The 16308-nt window shown below is 38.5% G+C and overlaps 1 protein-coding gene across 1 annotated transcript in view; it reads right to left on the bottom strand.

The window, feature by feature from the left end:
• Nucleotides 1-15893, bottom strand: part of LOC149548369 (uncharacterized) — a 56975-nt gene extending 41082 nt beyond the window's left edge. The window contains exon 1 of the mRNA XM_089792453.1: nucleotides 15515-15893. The gene's annotated coding sequence lies outside the window, so the exon portion shown is untranslated. The remainder of the gene's footprint in view (nucleotides 1-15514) is intronic.
• Between the last annotated feature and the right edge of the window lie 415 nt (nucleotides 15894-16308).

Below are 16308 nucleotides of genomic sequence, written 5' to 3'. Positions count from 1 at the left end.
ATAAGATCTACCTCTGCCTCTCTGGAATCTACCATAAGATCTCTGGAATCTACCACCTCTACCTCTTTCTCTTTGTTCATGCTTCTTTGCTAAGATCTCCTCAGCTTTCAAGGCATATTGATATGCTTCTTCTACACTTTCCAACTTCACAAAACTTATTTCATCTTGTATTCCAGATCTCAATCCATTAATGTACGTTGCAATTTTCTCAATATCATCATCCACGTGTCCAGATCTGATGTCCAATCTATAGAATTCCTTGGTATATTCTTTCATAGTCATGTCCTTTTGTTTCAAATTTTGCATCTTTCTCAACAAGCTAACTTAGTAATCAGCAGGGAGGAATGGGACCTATCAAGGAACAGATGAGCACCCTACTATTCTAAGGTGACCCGCAAGCATAATCACAAACGCTTGCAATTCTAGTTGTGCAGGGAAAGCACCTTAGACAAAGCCCCTACAATTCTAAGGGGTTTCACAGGCGAAAGAGGTAATCACCATTATGGATGACTAGCTAAGATCCCTCACCTTTAGAATAGTAGGGAATTTGACCCCGAGCCCTAGCAACAACCTATAGAATAGTAGGGGATATGACCTAATAGTAAATCAAAGAGAGGGATATTGGGGAAGAGAATAGACACTACAAGGCTACCTCTACATTCAGGGTAAACAAAGAAAGCTCCGTTGGGCTACCCTACTTCCCATTCGTCCCCCACCAACTAGCCATAGAATAGTAGAGGGCGGAGAGCCAAAAAATATAGTTGTGTTGGCCCCTACTATTCTAAGCAAGGCCTAAGGCGAATATGATCAGTGCGCCTATAAATTCTATGGGCCAAGGGGCAGAATTGAGGATAGCCTATGACTATATCCTCCCACCCCAGGAAGCCCTCCCTCCAAATCCGCCATTTCTCAGCCCCCCATCGGCAAGTCAACACTGACCGGTGCACCAGATTCCCTATTGCCATTGTAGGGGATCCTATAAAATGGTAGGGGGGCCATCCAAGGCCCATCTCAGCTATCCTCTCACCCCCCCACCCCTTCATAATATATCCCCTTTGCACCACACTCCCAATCAATATCTATTGCCTTAGAATAGCCGTTAAAATAGATTATTCACCCACCATTCAAAGCTGGAATCTTGAACCCCATGTTACGTATAGAATCTGGCTGCTAATGCCACCCCCCCATCGGTGCATGCAAAGATCCCTATATTGGGCAAGGGGCCGAGGCAGGAAGAAACCCTGGCTATCCAACTATAGTTCCCTAAGTAATCTACCGACTACCTTAGTATCCTCCTTAAGTTTTGGGTGTTCATGGAGGGGCCCCTACCATTCTATAGGCGAGAAAAGGCCCCTCTTTTCTATTGTTGTGGGTGGGAGGCTATAGTTGATTCCCACCCACCCAATATAACCCCCGCACCCCCACCCCTGAGGGTTGGATGGGATCTATAGTGCATTCCGGGCTATACTATTCCCTCCCACTGGAACAATTTCCCGCCCAACCGGCTATCGCAATGGTTAGGCTCGGTGGGATGTAACTGCTTAGCAGATCAGATGACTCAGCAGGGGGGGTAGCCTAGCTGCCATATCGAGATCCAGAAGCAGAGCCAGTAGCCTATGTGGATCCAGCACCAATAGTAGATCCAATAGCATAGGAGACACGAGCAGATCCTAAAGAGGCAAGAGGAGCAAAGGTGGAGGCAAAGGTAGGGGCAGGTATATCTGTAGATTCTGTCGATGAAGCAGTCGGCGAAGCAATTGTTTATCCTACTATATCAGCAGGAGCACCTGTAACTATAGCAGCACAAGTTGTTCCAAGTCCAGATTAAGTAGTCGCCCCGACCCACCAAGGCCAAGCCATAAACATAGCCAGCTCGCCGCCATCCACCAACTTGCCTTATTGATCCAACACCTCGCTACACATACCTTCATTTGGTTTAACGGCATTATTTTGATAGGGCAAGGGCAAGTGCATGATTCACCTATACATTGGGAGAATAATCATTATAGATAGTTGTACCAGCAGCAAATCCTACAGCAGAGACAGTTGTTTCGGTTGTTTCAGCAGTTGACAGTCGTTGAAGCGTTTGCCCCTACTATTCTAAGGCCCCACCCCTATTATTCTGAGGTAAGTAGTTCCAGCCCTTTAGATAGTAGGGGAGCACCTATAGCATTAGATTCGGAAGATTAGATCTGGGAGGGATGCCGATAAACTAGCTCTAGATCTTCCATAGGATCTAAGTCAACAAAATAGAGTAGCTGGGTAAAATGCAACTACTGATGGTAGTGGTAAACCTGCTTATTCGACTGAATCAATCAAACCAATTGGCAACACTTATGTTACCACCTATGATGGTACTCTCACCCGCCCACTAATGGCCCGATTATTATAGATAGTTCATGAATGCAGCCCTAGTATTCTATTATTCCCCCAAACATCATATTATTGTTCTGGAGAACTGAAACTAATGCTAGTGGCTTTGCTTCTATCTCTTCCCATCAATGCCAATACCCCTACCCCCTACAATTCTATGGGCAATCAGCGGGCGCCCCTAAAATTCACAAGGGCGACCGGAGGCCCATTGAATTTTAGGTCAATGGATGCCCTTGCATCTGCTATTGGTGGTTTCAAATCCCCAGAACAGGAATAGGGGCACCCAAAACAGGACCAGGATGAAGCTTAAGTGAAGCTAAGTAGAGGTCTGAACCGACTGATGTTGAAAAATCAGCGAACGAGTTGCGGTTAGGGGTGAAATGCCACTCGAACCCAGAGCTAGTTGGTTCTCCCCGAAATACACTGAGGCGCAGCAGTTGACTAGATCTTCTAGGGGTAAAGCATTGTTTCGGTGCGAGCTGCGTGGGCAGTACCAAATGGAGACAAACTATGAATACTAGAGATAAACAAGGATCAGCCAGTGAGACAATGGGGGATAAGCTTCATCGTCGAGAGGGAAACAGCCCAGATCACCAGCTAAGGCCCCTAAATGATCGTTGAGTGATGAAGGAGGTTTTGTTCTTTACTTTGTTCACCATCTTTAGCCAAATTCTGATCTTCTCCTTTCCTCTCCTTTGTCTATCAGTTTGCAAGTGCTCCCACCATAGTGATGCATGACCTTTCAACCTAGTGACTACAATCTTCACCTTTCTATTATCAGGAGTGTTTTCATACTCAAAGAACTTCTCCATATTTGAGATCCAATCCAACATAGCATTGGTATCCACTTTTCCATTATAATGAACAACTTCTACAACAGGCTTTGAATTTGCCCTAGACAACACTTGCAACAATCTTTCCTCATCTTGATCTTCTTCAGGTTCTGGATTATGGTTTGGTGTTGTTGCTTCATCATTACTTACATCATCAAGCTATGCTCCTCTCCTCTGGGCTGTCTCCACGACATCTAATCTGGCTGCAATTTGTCTCAACTGATCCAATATAGCATCATCGGCATTTCTTCTACCATGAACCATCTTTACAAATCAGATTCCTGCAAGATCGTAACCATCTGCAAGTTATAGGTCAAATCCACAAATCTACAACCCTACAACCAAATCTGAATCAAGGTTCTACACGATCCAATCTCCACAAGGATGAACCTCAGGCTCTAATACCAACTGACGCAGGCAAAGGATGAATAATTAGGGCCAATGGCTCACCCAGCTATCCAAACCACCCTGCAAGAGTTAACACAATGGAAGCAAACACAAGGAACACCAACCAAAGGAGGAAGAAGAGAGAAATACTTTTATTGATTCATCAAATATCTTCATACATGCCCAGCTGTAAGGCCTTCTGGGTTATGGCCAAATACAAATACATTCATATTCAAAGATCCAACAGCAAATTCACACTTTCAGTTATGCTCTGCAATCTACTTCCCCAAGAACTTACCTAACAACTAAACCTAAACACTCTATATATACTTGCCAAAACAGCTTACAGAAGATTCTAGAACAAAGAAAGGCCACAAGTCGGCTCTTTACAAATATTAGCTTCATAACAGAAATTAAATGCAAGTAGAATCGGCCCAAATTGGACACAGATAACTCAGCAAATGAAGACTTCGCAGAAGTTGGCACTCGGCATCTACACAAGCTCAAAATTCAAAGGAATCACTTGGCAGCAACTATGAACTCGGCACCAAAAGGAACTCAACACCCAAAGGATCACTCGGCACCAACAAGAACTCGACACCCAAAAGATCACTCGGCACCCAAAAGATCACTCGACATCGACAAGCAAAAAGAACAAAAGTGCAGGATTGCAAGGAAACACCGGATGCTCCTACATCAAGCAGAGTAACAAGACAGTCAGAAAGAATTAGATCAGATCAGAGTCATTCCAGACTAGATAATAGACAAATGTTTATGTCTACGATTGCAGTGCTTTAAGCGATTGTATGCAGGAGATATTCATTTCTAAATATTGGGTTGACAGGGTTCATATTATGTACAAAACAGTTTAGGAAAGATTTACCTGTGTGATTGACTAATCAGAGTTAAGTTTCAGGTAAAGGATATATTTTGGTTGAGCTGACATCAGAGTTAATTACTCTTGGTTAGCAAACTTTGTTTGTTGCTTTAGTTGCATCGCACCAAAGGTTTCTACACATTTCAATTGGAAAGCCAACAGAATTATACTTTTAAGTTATGATCTTAGATATGCAATTGAGTTTTACATTGCGAAGGAGGATATGCGAGATTTGATGTATAATATAATGTGTGGTATGATTTATGCAAAGGATAGAGAAAAGCTTGTGATGCGAAGAGCAATATACATAGCAGAGCTTCATCAAAACTAATCAAGCATAGGTGATGCTACTCTACAAAACATAACTGGATTGTTCCCCATATTTTGTTGCATCAGATTAGGTTGTAACCCTAACATTGTAATAGATTAGTGTGGTCCAGGCAAGTGCCTAATTCCTTGTGCATTTCTATAAAGCTTTAACAGGGTTCATCTTGGTACTAAATCCTTTAACCAAGATAATTACTTCTGCAAAATAATTCCGTAGGTCACAACTCTCATCGTGGTTTTTCCCTTAGCTAGGTTTCCACACAAAAATAAGAAGTTGTGAGTTCTTGGAATGGTTTAGTGTTGTGTTGCACTTTACTTTCTATTTGCTTAATACGTTATTTGTGCAATCGGTTCAAAGTAAATAAAAGGGCCAAAATATTGATTCACCCCCTCCCCAATACTCTTCAATCCTAACAGTACTATGGATAAGGTCGCACTAACTCCTCTGATGATAGCCAACCTGTTTGCAACTATCAAAAGACTCATTCACAAGCCACTCTTCCTCTTGTATGAAGGATGTGTGCTCAACAAGGGTGGTGCAACCTTGAAAAAAATGCTCTACCTATTCATGGTCTATAAAAGGGGATTTATTAGGCATGCTAACCATCAGCAAATTTCCTCAGTTTGCTCTTTCCATCTCTCCTACTCAAGTGGCCATAAAGAAAAACAAGAAAATTTTGATAACTAGTACAAATGGGACTCCCCTGTACCTTGGAACCCACTAGAGTATGAGATAAACCAGCGACCAAAATCTTCCTACTCTTCTTATGCTATCTTGGTCTAAGCATAAAAATTGTTTGGAGTTTAGGAGTGTGACTTTTTCCACCCTCCTTTTTTGTGAACATATTATTTTATAATTACTAATAAAGAATTTCATAGAAAAATAGATCTCCATGGTGAGAGGCTACCCCAATCAAAAACATTTTTGTTGCTATACCATACAAAAGTACAAAGATGAAGTAACTCTATTATCTCAAATGATTTCCAAAAATGCTAAATTTACAATCTTATTCAAAATTCGTTCCTTAGTTTCTCAATAAGCTTTACTTTGAAGCATAATTCCCTCCCTTAAGGGTATCTATTATGAGCATAAAGTTCCACAATCCATGGAATGAGTAAAATGCTTTTGGTAAGAACCTTGGGCAATACAATGCATCAACACTTTGAATCATGCTCCATGGTCTGCCATTTGGATATACATCATCATGATATAAATATTTACTGTACTTGGAGTTAACCTATAAATTGTTGTACTTATAGCTTATCATGTCAAATTCAAAAGAGTAATGTATGAAAAGCTTTACTAATTTAGCTAAAGAACTACACTTGGATATTTAGAACGTGGCGATGTGATAGAGCAAATTAAAATGAAATTCCTAACATCCTCCATTAAACTCACACCTATTTAATCAGAAGTGCATCAGACAGAGGATTTAGCAACAACTAAGAACCATAAGGATTCTTTGCAAATTAATACAAGATAGAATAAAATCCTCATGCCAAAGTTTCTTGACAAAGAATAGTTATTGGACCAAAGTTTCTTGACAAAGAATTATTATTGGATGAAAATAAAGGAAATGGTGGAAAAATATATTATTAAATGACCCGTTGAAGCTAAAATAATGAGAATTGGCATAGATTGGGGGGTTGTAATGAGTACTTCATCTCCAGGCAGTATTTTGCAGGGGATACCGCTTCAAAACCAACAAAACTCCTCTCAACTCGCAAGGCTCTCAATATCATTTGCGCAATCTTTGAGGAATGAAAAAGTGATCCCTGATGGAGTGAAATTTGAAAGGGCGAGGCAAGGAATTGGAGATACCAGTCGAGAAGGAAGTACAGGTAAGGATTCCTCCACTCTTTCATATGTCCTTACTCCTAATTCTTAGATGAACAAAGCAATAGATAATGAAATTGTTAGGCTCAGAGACACCGCAATCTTCCTAGCCACCCAAGATATCAAAAAACTCCCTGCCAAGACATATCTAAACGAATGGCTGCAAAACCAATGGTTGCAGAATGATTCAAAGCGGTCTCTTTGTAATATTTTTCGAAGACCCTAAATCCCAAAAAAGCATGGTGGAGAAACAATTCTGGAGAATTGGTAACTCAACATTTTGTGCTATCCCATGGTCTCACAATGTAGTTAATGATGAATTCATGGCCCTATCAGCACCACAGTGGGTGACAGTTGGAAAAATCCCACCTTTTCTTTGGAACCTTATCCATCAAGCTTTGGACCCTATTGGCAAAGTAATTAGAATTGATAAGTTGCCCATTTTGCTGACACACACAAATACCAGGGTTTTGATAGCCATCGACTTGGGTAAAGATCTCCCTAATGATATTTCCTTCCCTATTCAAAGTGATAGTTACAATTGTCCTCTTTCATATCTGGGAGGTGTCAATTCTTGTTTTCTCTGTAGGAAAGATGGTCACATCCAAAAGTATTGCCTCCTCATTCGCAATAGTAAATCAACTGTGAACTCGGTCAGCAACAACGACCTAAGAACCATGAAAGGGAAAACCAAACATGTTGATAAAAATAGAAAGAATCCCTGATTTGAATGTTGAAACTCATAAGGTCTCAAAGAGCCTCTGTTTGAAATTGGATGCCCTACAAGCCTCTTTCAAACCCCTTAACTGAGAATGATATTTGGCCTTTATCTCAGGATCACTTTAACCCTACCATGCTTAACCCTTCCCCAAAATGCATCGAATTGATCCAAAGGAAACCTATGCATAAGACAATGAATGCCCAACAAATTGTATTGGAGAAAATCAAGAGACATAGATTTAAAGCAGATTCCAATTGCTACCCAGTCTTACCTCCTCCTAAGGAAGTAGAAGTTCTCCTTAAGGGGTATGATTCTAGGAGCACTCCCCCTACCTCTGTTAGGGGTGATCAAAGTAACCTTAAAGAGTTGCCCAAGAGTGATGGGCTAGTTGCTATCATAGATTCATATGAAACAGAAGATAAACTTAATGGATTTGATCTGGCAGTGATTCCGGTTGGTGAAGACCCTTGTATGACCCCGACCTATGGGCAGAATAGAAGAAAGATAGCCTCTAAGATTAGAACTTCGAGTGAAAATGATAAGGAAGATCAGGTTATGGAAGATAATGAAGAAGGAAAAACAGATTCCCAACAAAGTTGTATGGATGGAAAGGAGGAGAATTTTGTATTTAATGCAAAGAAGAAAGAATGGAAACCAGAGGACAGAACTAATGAAGGAAATTCGGGAGATAAGATGAAGGAAGGAGAACAAGGAACTAGTAGAAAGAAAGGTAGACCCTCTAAATCATCCACCATGAGAAAACATTCTAAAACTATAAAAGATGACTTGCCTAAATGTTTCAAGAGATTTAAATCTCCTAAAGGTAAACCTACCCACCCACCCATTAACTACTGGCCAAATACATCTCATGGAATGTTAGGGGATTGGAAACCCCGGATAGGAAATACGTTATAAAAAGGCTACTCATATCACATAAGGACACAGATTTTTGAATGCTTCAGGAAATTAAAGCGACTGGTTTCCAGCTTGACATAGCACTAAAATGTATTTGGCAAGAAGCAAAACCCTATTTTACCAATCATGAGAATGGCAAAGGAGGTACTGCCATATAGTCAGCCCTAAGTGGACAAACCTTGTTGTTGAATGGGCACATCACCTTGCAACAGGGTTGTATGGATAATAATAGATCATCAAGGAGAGAAATTGGGAATTTGCTTAGTATATGCACCTAATGACCATACAAGTAGGATGTCTCTTTGGAAGTGGATGTTCCTAATGCGCAATATCCCCTGGATAATTGCTGGTGAATTTAACATGATAGAGGACCAAGAAGACAAGACAGGGGGATGCAGATTTGAATGTAAAGGAGAAGAGAAGTTTTTTTGGAACAAAATGATGAGCAAACATCTATTATTCGATCTAATGTCTGGTAGCAAAGATGAGCATAAGGGAATCTAGTATACTTAAACCAATTTCAAGAAAGGGAAGAACAAAATCTGCTCTAGAGTAGACAGATTCTATGTTAATAGAAATACCTTCAGCTTTTGAAATTCAGAGGAAGGGTCCAATGTGCTGGTTTACCCATTTACACTATCTAATCATCATCCTATTATTGCCCATATTATCTGGATTGGCAAACCAAAGACTAACACTCATAGAGAGGAAGGATTTGCCCTAAATACCACTCTTGTAAAAGATGAGGACCTCAAGGCTGCCACAATTATGGTAAGATGGTTTAACCATTGTGTGGTGAAACACCAAGATGCTACCATAAGGTGGAACACAATAATTAAAAGTTGGAGACAAGTCTTTAAGACTGTGCAGAAAAAGAGGGCCAAAGATATGAGGAGGCAGGAAATAGAATTGCATAACACTTTAGTTGAAACTAAAAAGAACCTGCGATCTAATCCACATGACTGCTCATGCCAACAGGCTCTAGCAGAAGCTAGAGATGCGCTGAGAAGGATCCAACATATTAAGATCTAGGGGGCCAAGACTAGAGCAAGCATTAATTAGATTGAGCATGGAGATAAAGGATCTAAAAACTTCTTCTAGATTCTAGAAAATAAAGAAGCTGGAGACAGAATTGGTGCTATTAGAGAAGGAGATAACCTGATTACTAAACCCGGAGAGATTGTAAAAGCTTTTGCACAATTTTACTACAATCTATTTACATCAAAAGAACAAAAGGTGGACATGGAGTATGAAAGGGTTAGAATTAAGAAACTAATCCTTGAAAAGGTGTGAAATGAAGACAAAACTAGACTAAGTGCTCCCATCTCTAAAGCTGAGATTATTCAAGTCATATCTCAAATGAATAATGACAAGGCCCCAAGACTAGATGGAATACCTATGGAATTCTATAAGACCCACATAGAATGGATTTGGCATGACCTATTAATGTTATATCAAGAATGGGTAGAACATGGATCACTACGTGCTAATATCAATTTAGGACTTATCAAACTTATACCCAAGGATGGTGACAAGACCCTGATAAAGAACTCGAGACCCATCACACTCCTCAACGTTTCATACAAAATCCTTACAAAATTTCTTGCCCTTCGGCTCAAAGAGGTTTTACCATATATCATTAACTTCACAGAAACTGGATTTGTCAAAGGCAACTACATTCTGGAAAATCTAATTACCTATTGGGAAACTATGGAATGGGCCAAAGGTTTTGGGCAACATGCAGGTATGTTTCTGATAGACTATGAGAAGGCATATGATAGAATTGAGTAGAAATTCATAGAATTGATGATGGAATGTCTGGGATTCCCCAAGACACTCATCAAAATGGTGTTCACCCTAATGGCAAAAGTCCATGCTACTGTAGAAGTTAATGGCATTAGCTCATAATATTTTCGGCTTACAAGATCTATAAGACAAGGATGCCTGCTTGCCCCTTCTATGTTTTGTAATTGCAACTAATAGTCTACACTACATCCTTAGAGACAGTACTCTGTCACCCAAGGTTAGAGGAACTAAGTTACCTAACAAGGAGGAAATCAACAATGTGTAATTTGCAAATGACACCTCTCTTCTCATTGAACAGAAGGAGGAGAACATTACTAATCTATTGAACAAGCTAGATATATTCTACAAAGCCTCAGTCCATAATGTTGGGATGGGAGGAGCAACCTCCAACATGGTATTGTAAATTTGACTTCTCCTGGGGTGATCTTACACACATTGTGAGATATCTGGGAATACCGTTTTCAGTCTCACCAAATCTGAGTACAATGTGGAAATGGATCAAAAGAAGATAGTTAATAAACTCAGCAAATGAAATAATAATTAATTATCTCTAGCTAGAAGAGTACAAGTTTTCCAAAAGATATTATCAGCATACACCATATATTACTCCTTGCCTAGTTATTCAACCAAAATCAGATTTCCTACATTCAAAAAACTATTAGGGGATTCTTGTGGTCCAATGAAAGAGGTAATAAGAAGAGACATACAGTTAAATGGAAGTGGTGCACTATGAGGAAAGAAGTAGGTGGGATGGGCCTAAAGGACTTAAGGTTGCAAGGAATTGCACTAGCAGCTAAATAGATTGCTAGGTCTATAAAGTGAAATGAACCCTGAATGATTCTAATCAGACATAAGATTGCAAGAGGGGTCCCTTGTAATGGAAAAGCATGGAAAGGGATGCATATTGGTGACTTACTCTTAGGTAAATGGAAAATTAAAGTTGAAGATTCTGTCATTTTTAATACTCTCTGGAAAGCTTGGGAAAAAGTGAGACAATGGGTGGCAAGGGCTGATTTGATAGACAGCCAAGCCAAGCTGTGTGGAGAAAGATCCCCATGGTGGAATCTGGAAAGGAAAGGAAGACCTCTTGCTCTCCTACAATGTCGTTCAGCAAAAATATGGGATAGAATGGGCATTCACTCTTTTAGCAACCTAAGTTTGGATAACCATCTGATATCTTGGGAGAACCTTGCCTCCAAATTTCAGCTCCCTCAGTCTCAAAAAAGAACATATGCAATGCTTAAGGAAGCCTGGCTAAAAGCCAAACTTCCTCAAATTTGTGGCAATGAGATTGATAGACTTCCCCTCCTTGCCTGGCTCGATGGCACCGATGGCACCAAACTCTTCTCCACCAAAGTTAAATACCTATATTGAATGCTATCAAACAACGATGAAGTTTTAGAGTATCTCAATGTCAAGTGGAACCGTAATTTAGATCATAAAACTTGGACCAAACATCTTTCTGCCATTTGGCACCACAGAGTGGAACCTAAGAGTCAACTTTTTATATGGCAAGCTCTTCTTCATAAGCTCCCTCTGAACAACATTGATGGTTTTCCCTTCATCTGCTCCTTCTGCTCCAAGCCTGAGATCATGTCACACTTATTTTCAAAATGGTAATTCGCTAAAGAGATCTGGAAGTGGTTCAGCATCCATATCAAACCTGAGCTCCTTTCCTTGCCATTACTAGAAACATCCCTAGACTTCCCAAACAATTGATTGTATTTTGGGCTATCTTTTCCTCTTATTTGCTTTGGTCTATTTGGTTAATTAGGAATGATGATGTATTTAAAGATAGGAGTAGAATCCCTACTGAGTCTCTGCGGAGACTCAAAATTTGTGTGCAAATCACTATCAACTACAAAGTGAAAGATAAATAAGCAGTGAAGATAACCAATGCATGTGCTAAGATACTGAAAGATGGAGGATTACAATTTGATATAAAAGCTAAGGCATATGAACCAGACACCTTTTAGGGTACCCTCAAGGAAATGGTAGAACAAATCAAGCTGAGAAAACTAATTGAAAAGCTGAAGGGACATGGAGATAGGGGAGTGAAAGCAAGCAACAATGACACTAATAGTACCGTGCTCCAGCAAAACCAGGTTGGGCAGAATGGTAAACAGAATTGCTGAAAGTTGTGATGCCCCGAATATGATATTATTTACTAAAAACAAAGAAGAATTCAATGAGGGGAGAACTCCATGCATCTTGATTAGTGCATCTCCCCGTGCACCAGCATTACCCTGGAAACAACTCATGAAAGACTCAAATACAGTGATCAGAAATGGAGCCCTGAGGCTAAGGTGGTCAGATGGACCGTTACCATGGACAGCTTGGATAGAAATTTAAGTTAATTGATGTTATGAAACAAGTTGTTAGTCTCTTCTCCAATGAACAATCCGTAATATTTTTATTTTTTTGTAGTATGGTCCGATGTTTAATGAAGATCTGTACGGACCACACATCAGTTACTTACGCGTTCCTCCCTTTTCTGTTAAACTGGTGGTAAACTGATATTGAAATGACTTTACCTTATATTTAATGGAAGAAAAAAACAGTGAATTCAATAATAAACTAGTAGACATGCTAAACATGCATTCTTGTATATCTTGCTCTCCAAACACAAAACATGAATTGACAGACACGGCTTCTATAAAAATGAAGGCTAGCTTTGGTCAATTCGTTTTATATAGGAAAAACACTCATATGTTCAACTTACCCTAAGATTACTGTCAAACTGGCCACTTTGGCTCTATCTCCTTCATAGGCTAATAGTCAAAAAGAAACAAATTCCATGAAGATATAATTTCTAAGTGAACTCTGTACATTTAAATCTTTAGATGGCTACAACATATAGCTACAACTACAAAAACCACCATTTAGCCAAAATTAAATATTACAATGGAATTTTTTATATTTACATATGTAGGTAAAATCAAATCAAAAAGGATTTAAAAATAGCTTGTTGCAACTGAAGACGGTGATAAGATAATCAACGTATAGATAAGTAAAAAATATTGTCAAATTGTTCTATAAAATAAATAGTATTTTCTTTTGCGCTTGATTCCAAGCGCGTATCCTAGGCTGTAAGCATCACTTTCAGATGTTTCTACAAATAGATCTTTGATGAGTCCATATTGTCATTCTTAATACAAATATCATCATTTCTCCATTTGAGTATTATTTACAGCATAGTTGGCATCATCGCCAAATACTCGGCGATTTGCCACTAATCGCCAAGTTTGTCTCAGTGGCGAGTTTTTGGCAGTTTTACTCAGAAAAAAAAATCGCCGATTCTTTTCAAAAAAACTTCTTGTTTAATCACCGAGTATTTGGAAAAAAAATTCAGTAAGTTTTACAAAACGACTCGGCTGTGGCAGATTAAAACCAAAAACGTTATTTTCTTGACAAAAACAATTTACTATTTTGCTTCCCGCCATCAACATTCCACATGAGAATGCGATTTTGTACCCACTATGCATTTAGATATATCTAAACTCTGCTTGTTTCTTTTGTGTTCTCTTTAATTAACTCATTAAATGCATCTTCTCATTGAAATTTGCAAAAAAATGTATTTTAAAATAAATTTTAGCGGTTTTTTAAGTTCCCTAGTTTTTTTAAAAAAATTTGGCCAATTTTTTCCCAAATAAAATTTTAGGGGCTTGGCAAGTTGTTGCCAAGTGAGAGTTTTCCAACTATGATTTACAGTTTGGAACTTACATGGATACAACGAGCAATGTTTTCTGCGGAAAAACAAGTTTTCAATAGTAACTGCTTCAATCGAGATTCTCGGAATGTATACAAAAAGGTTTCAATAGCTTTCATGGCAAACCATTTTTGCAAAATTCCAAAATCATATTATTTGCAACAAGTTTGAGCTCGAATAAAAGAAATCAATACCCAATGCCAATCCCAAGTAGACATACTTTAAATAGATGTAAATTTTGATCTTAAAATTAGAAGAACCAATCCTCCATGCCCGCTACCACTTCCCAAAGAAGGCAGCTGAATTTGAAAATTGTTGGCTTGGGAAGGGATGCTCTAGTAATCCACTAAAAGCAAGACATAAATATTTATATGGATTTCTTAAAGATAGTAAAATTGCTCAAAATCTATTAAAGTTTGTCATGCCCCCGATCTGAACACCTCACAAACAACAGATTTAAATGTGAAATTGTCTTACAGAGTACGATTACACAATTTCACTATTGAATCATATGCTTTAAATCACCCATCCTAGGAGTCAGGCTCAGTGTAAGAGATAGATTTCCTTCTGCATGGTGCAACAATTGCACATCATTGGCGGTTGAACCTAATAATCTCTTATAAGAAGATCAAGTTACCATTGGAGATTCATCATCGGTTTGTTAATAAAGAACAAGCACCCGTTTCATGAAGAGGCACTCACCTCTCCAAGAGGTCACCTACTTAAGGAAAGGCACGGCTCTCAGCCTGATGAGGAGATATGAGATCACGCCCATCAGATAAAAGGAATGTAAAGAAGCAGATTGGGCATTACTAATTAATAATACAGAGCAAAAAAAGTTATATTTAGCAGAGATACCGAAAAGTAGCATGTGTACATAAAACCAAGACTAGCATCAAGCAAGGCATATTATAACATATACAGGTGTCGGGGTTATCAGGGCAAAGTATAAGGTGCTTCAAGAAGGGGACATGAGAAAGTTTTTACAAACAGAATGAATGCCGTTAATTTTCTTTTCCAGAATATATACGACTTTAATAACACTGCAATTTTTTTCTTAAATGAGGCTTGCAATCAAACAATCAGGTGACAGACATGCCAATGACTGCATCTGACATTCCATAAATTGACAACGGAATTGCAGATCAATTGCAACGTTTCAATTCTTCAGATCGTGCAGTACTTGAAGTTTTGACCCAATGAGCTATGCACAGGTAAAGCAGATGATTGCTTGACGATGACCTGGGTTCAAGTCTCATCGTCTAAAAATAGCTAGGGCAAAATTTAACAGGAAACATATCATATCCATCAAAAAGTGAGCCTTCGCCTAACGTTACCACAAACTTAACAACGCAAAACTTGATGCCCTTCCCAGTTATTGCATCATTGTGACTCGTTTGTGAACTAAACTGGGAGAACGCTCCAAATTTTGCCATTTTTTTAGGCTAAACTTAAAACAGTAATAATAGTTTATGGATCCGTTGTCTTCAATGATGGTTTCTTCAAAAAAAAAATTTAAAAAGGGGCATAACGGGAGAAAATGTATTTGTAGCACTTGGCAATCCGGAGACTCGCATTTATACCCTCCATTTATGATTCTGAACACGCTTAATTTTTCTGCAAGAAGTTTCATTCTAATTGTCTAAAATTTAACATTTCTTCCCGACAATTCATTAAGTGAATTTTGACCTACGTTTTTTAAATTGTCAAATGACAGGTACTTACTAACCTGGATCAACTGCTTATGAAGGGAAACCCCGATTCTTTCTGCATTGATTCAAACCCTTGTTTTTTTTTCCCCAACGAATCTTTGGAAATTTCGCTGAATGAATGAACGAATAGCAATAAGAAAAAATAAAGAATTTAATGTGTAGAAAGACAATTCAGGGAGAGCTACTGCCCTTGCCCTTCTTTCTCCTCATTCCATCCATTGCTCCTTCCTCCTCCATTTCGTCTATTCTGAACAAGGGGGGTAAAAGCTTCTGTTCAACTTCATCCAACGGGGTGACTTTCGTGAATAAAAAACATGATGAGCTAAATTTGACGCTCCTACAAATTTAAAGAGCTAAATTTGACGCTCCTGCCAGACAAATCAAAATTTTAAAGACAGTTATGGAAAACATCGACACCTAAAATATATGCAGCAGCAGATTCTCGTACAATCTTTCTAATGTTTTTATTTTTTTTTTTAAATTATGGAAAAAGATTCAAATAAGACGAAGAAAGATTTTAAAAGGTATTACTCTTTTCAATTAAATGTTTCTGAGAAATTTTGATTTTTTATGTGGGGAAAAAGTATTAAGGAATATCCAATATATTTGGAATATAATATTATTAGAATTTGGTACACTAAAACAAAATTATTACTATTTTATGAATGGAAAACTAAAAGTCCTAGTAATAGTCTAAGTTTAGATTTGGCAAAATTAGTATGATTGTATTGTATGAATAAGATAGTTTTAAAATGTACAAATATAAATAAAATTAAATATTACAAATTTATGTTCAAAAATTAAAAATGGA

The sequence above is a fragment of the Cupressus sempervirens genome, chromosome 7 (genome assembly GCF_028749045.1).
Source record: "Cupressus sempervirens isolate cs-2001-9-10 chromosome 7, ASM2874904v1, whole genome shotgun sequence".
Lineage (NCBI taxonomy): Eukaryota > Viridiplantae > Streptophyta > Pinopsida > Cupressales > Cupressaceae > Cupressus > Cupressus sempervirens.
Note: the sequence above shows the minus strand (reverse complement) of the source record. Positions and strands in the feature narration are given on the sequence as shown.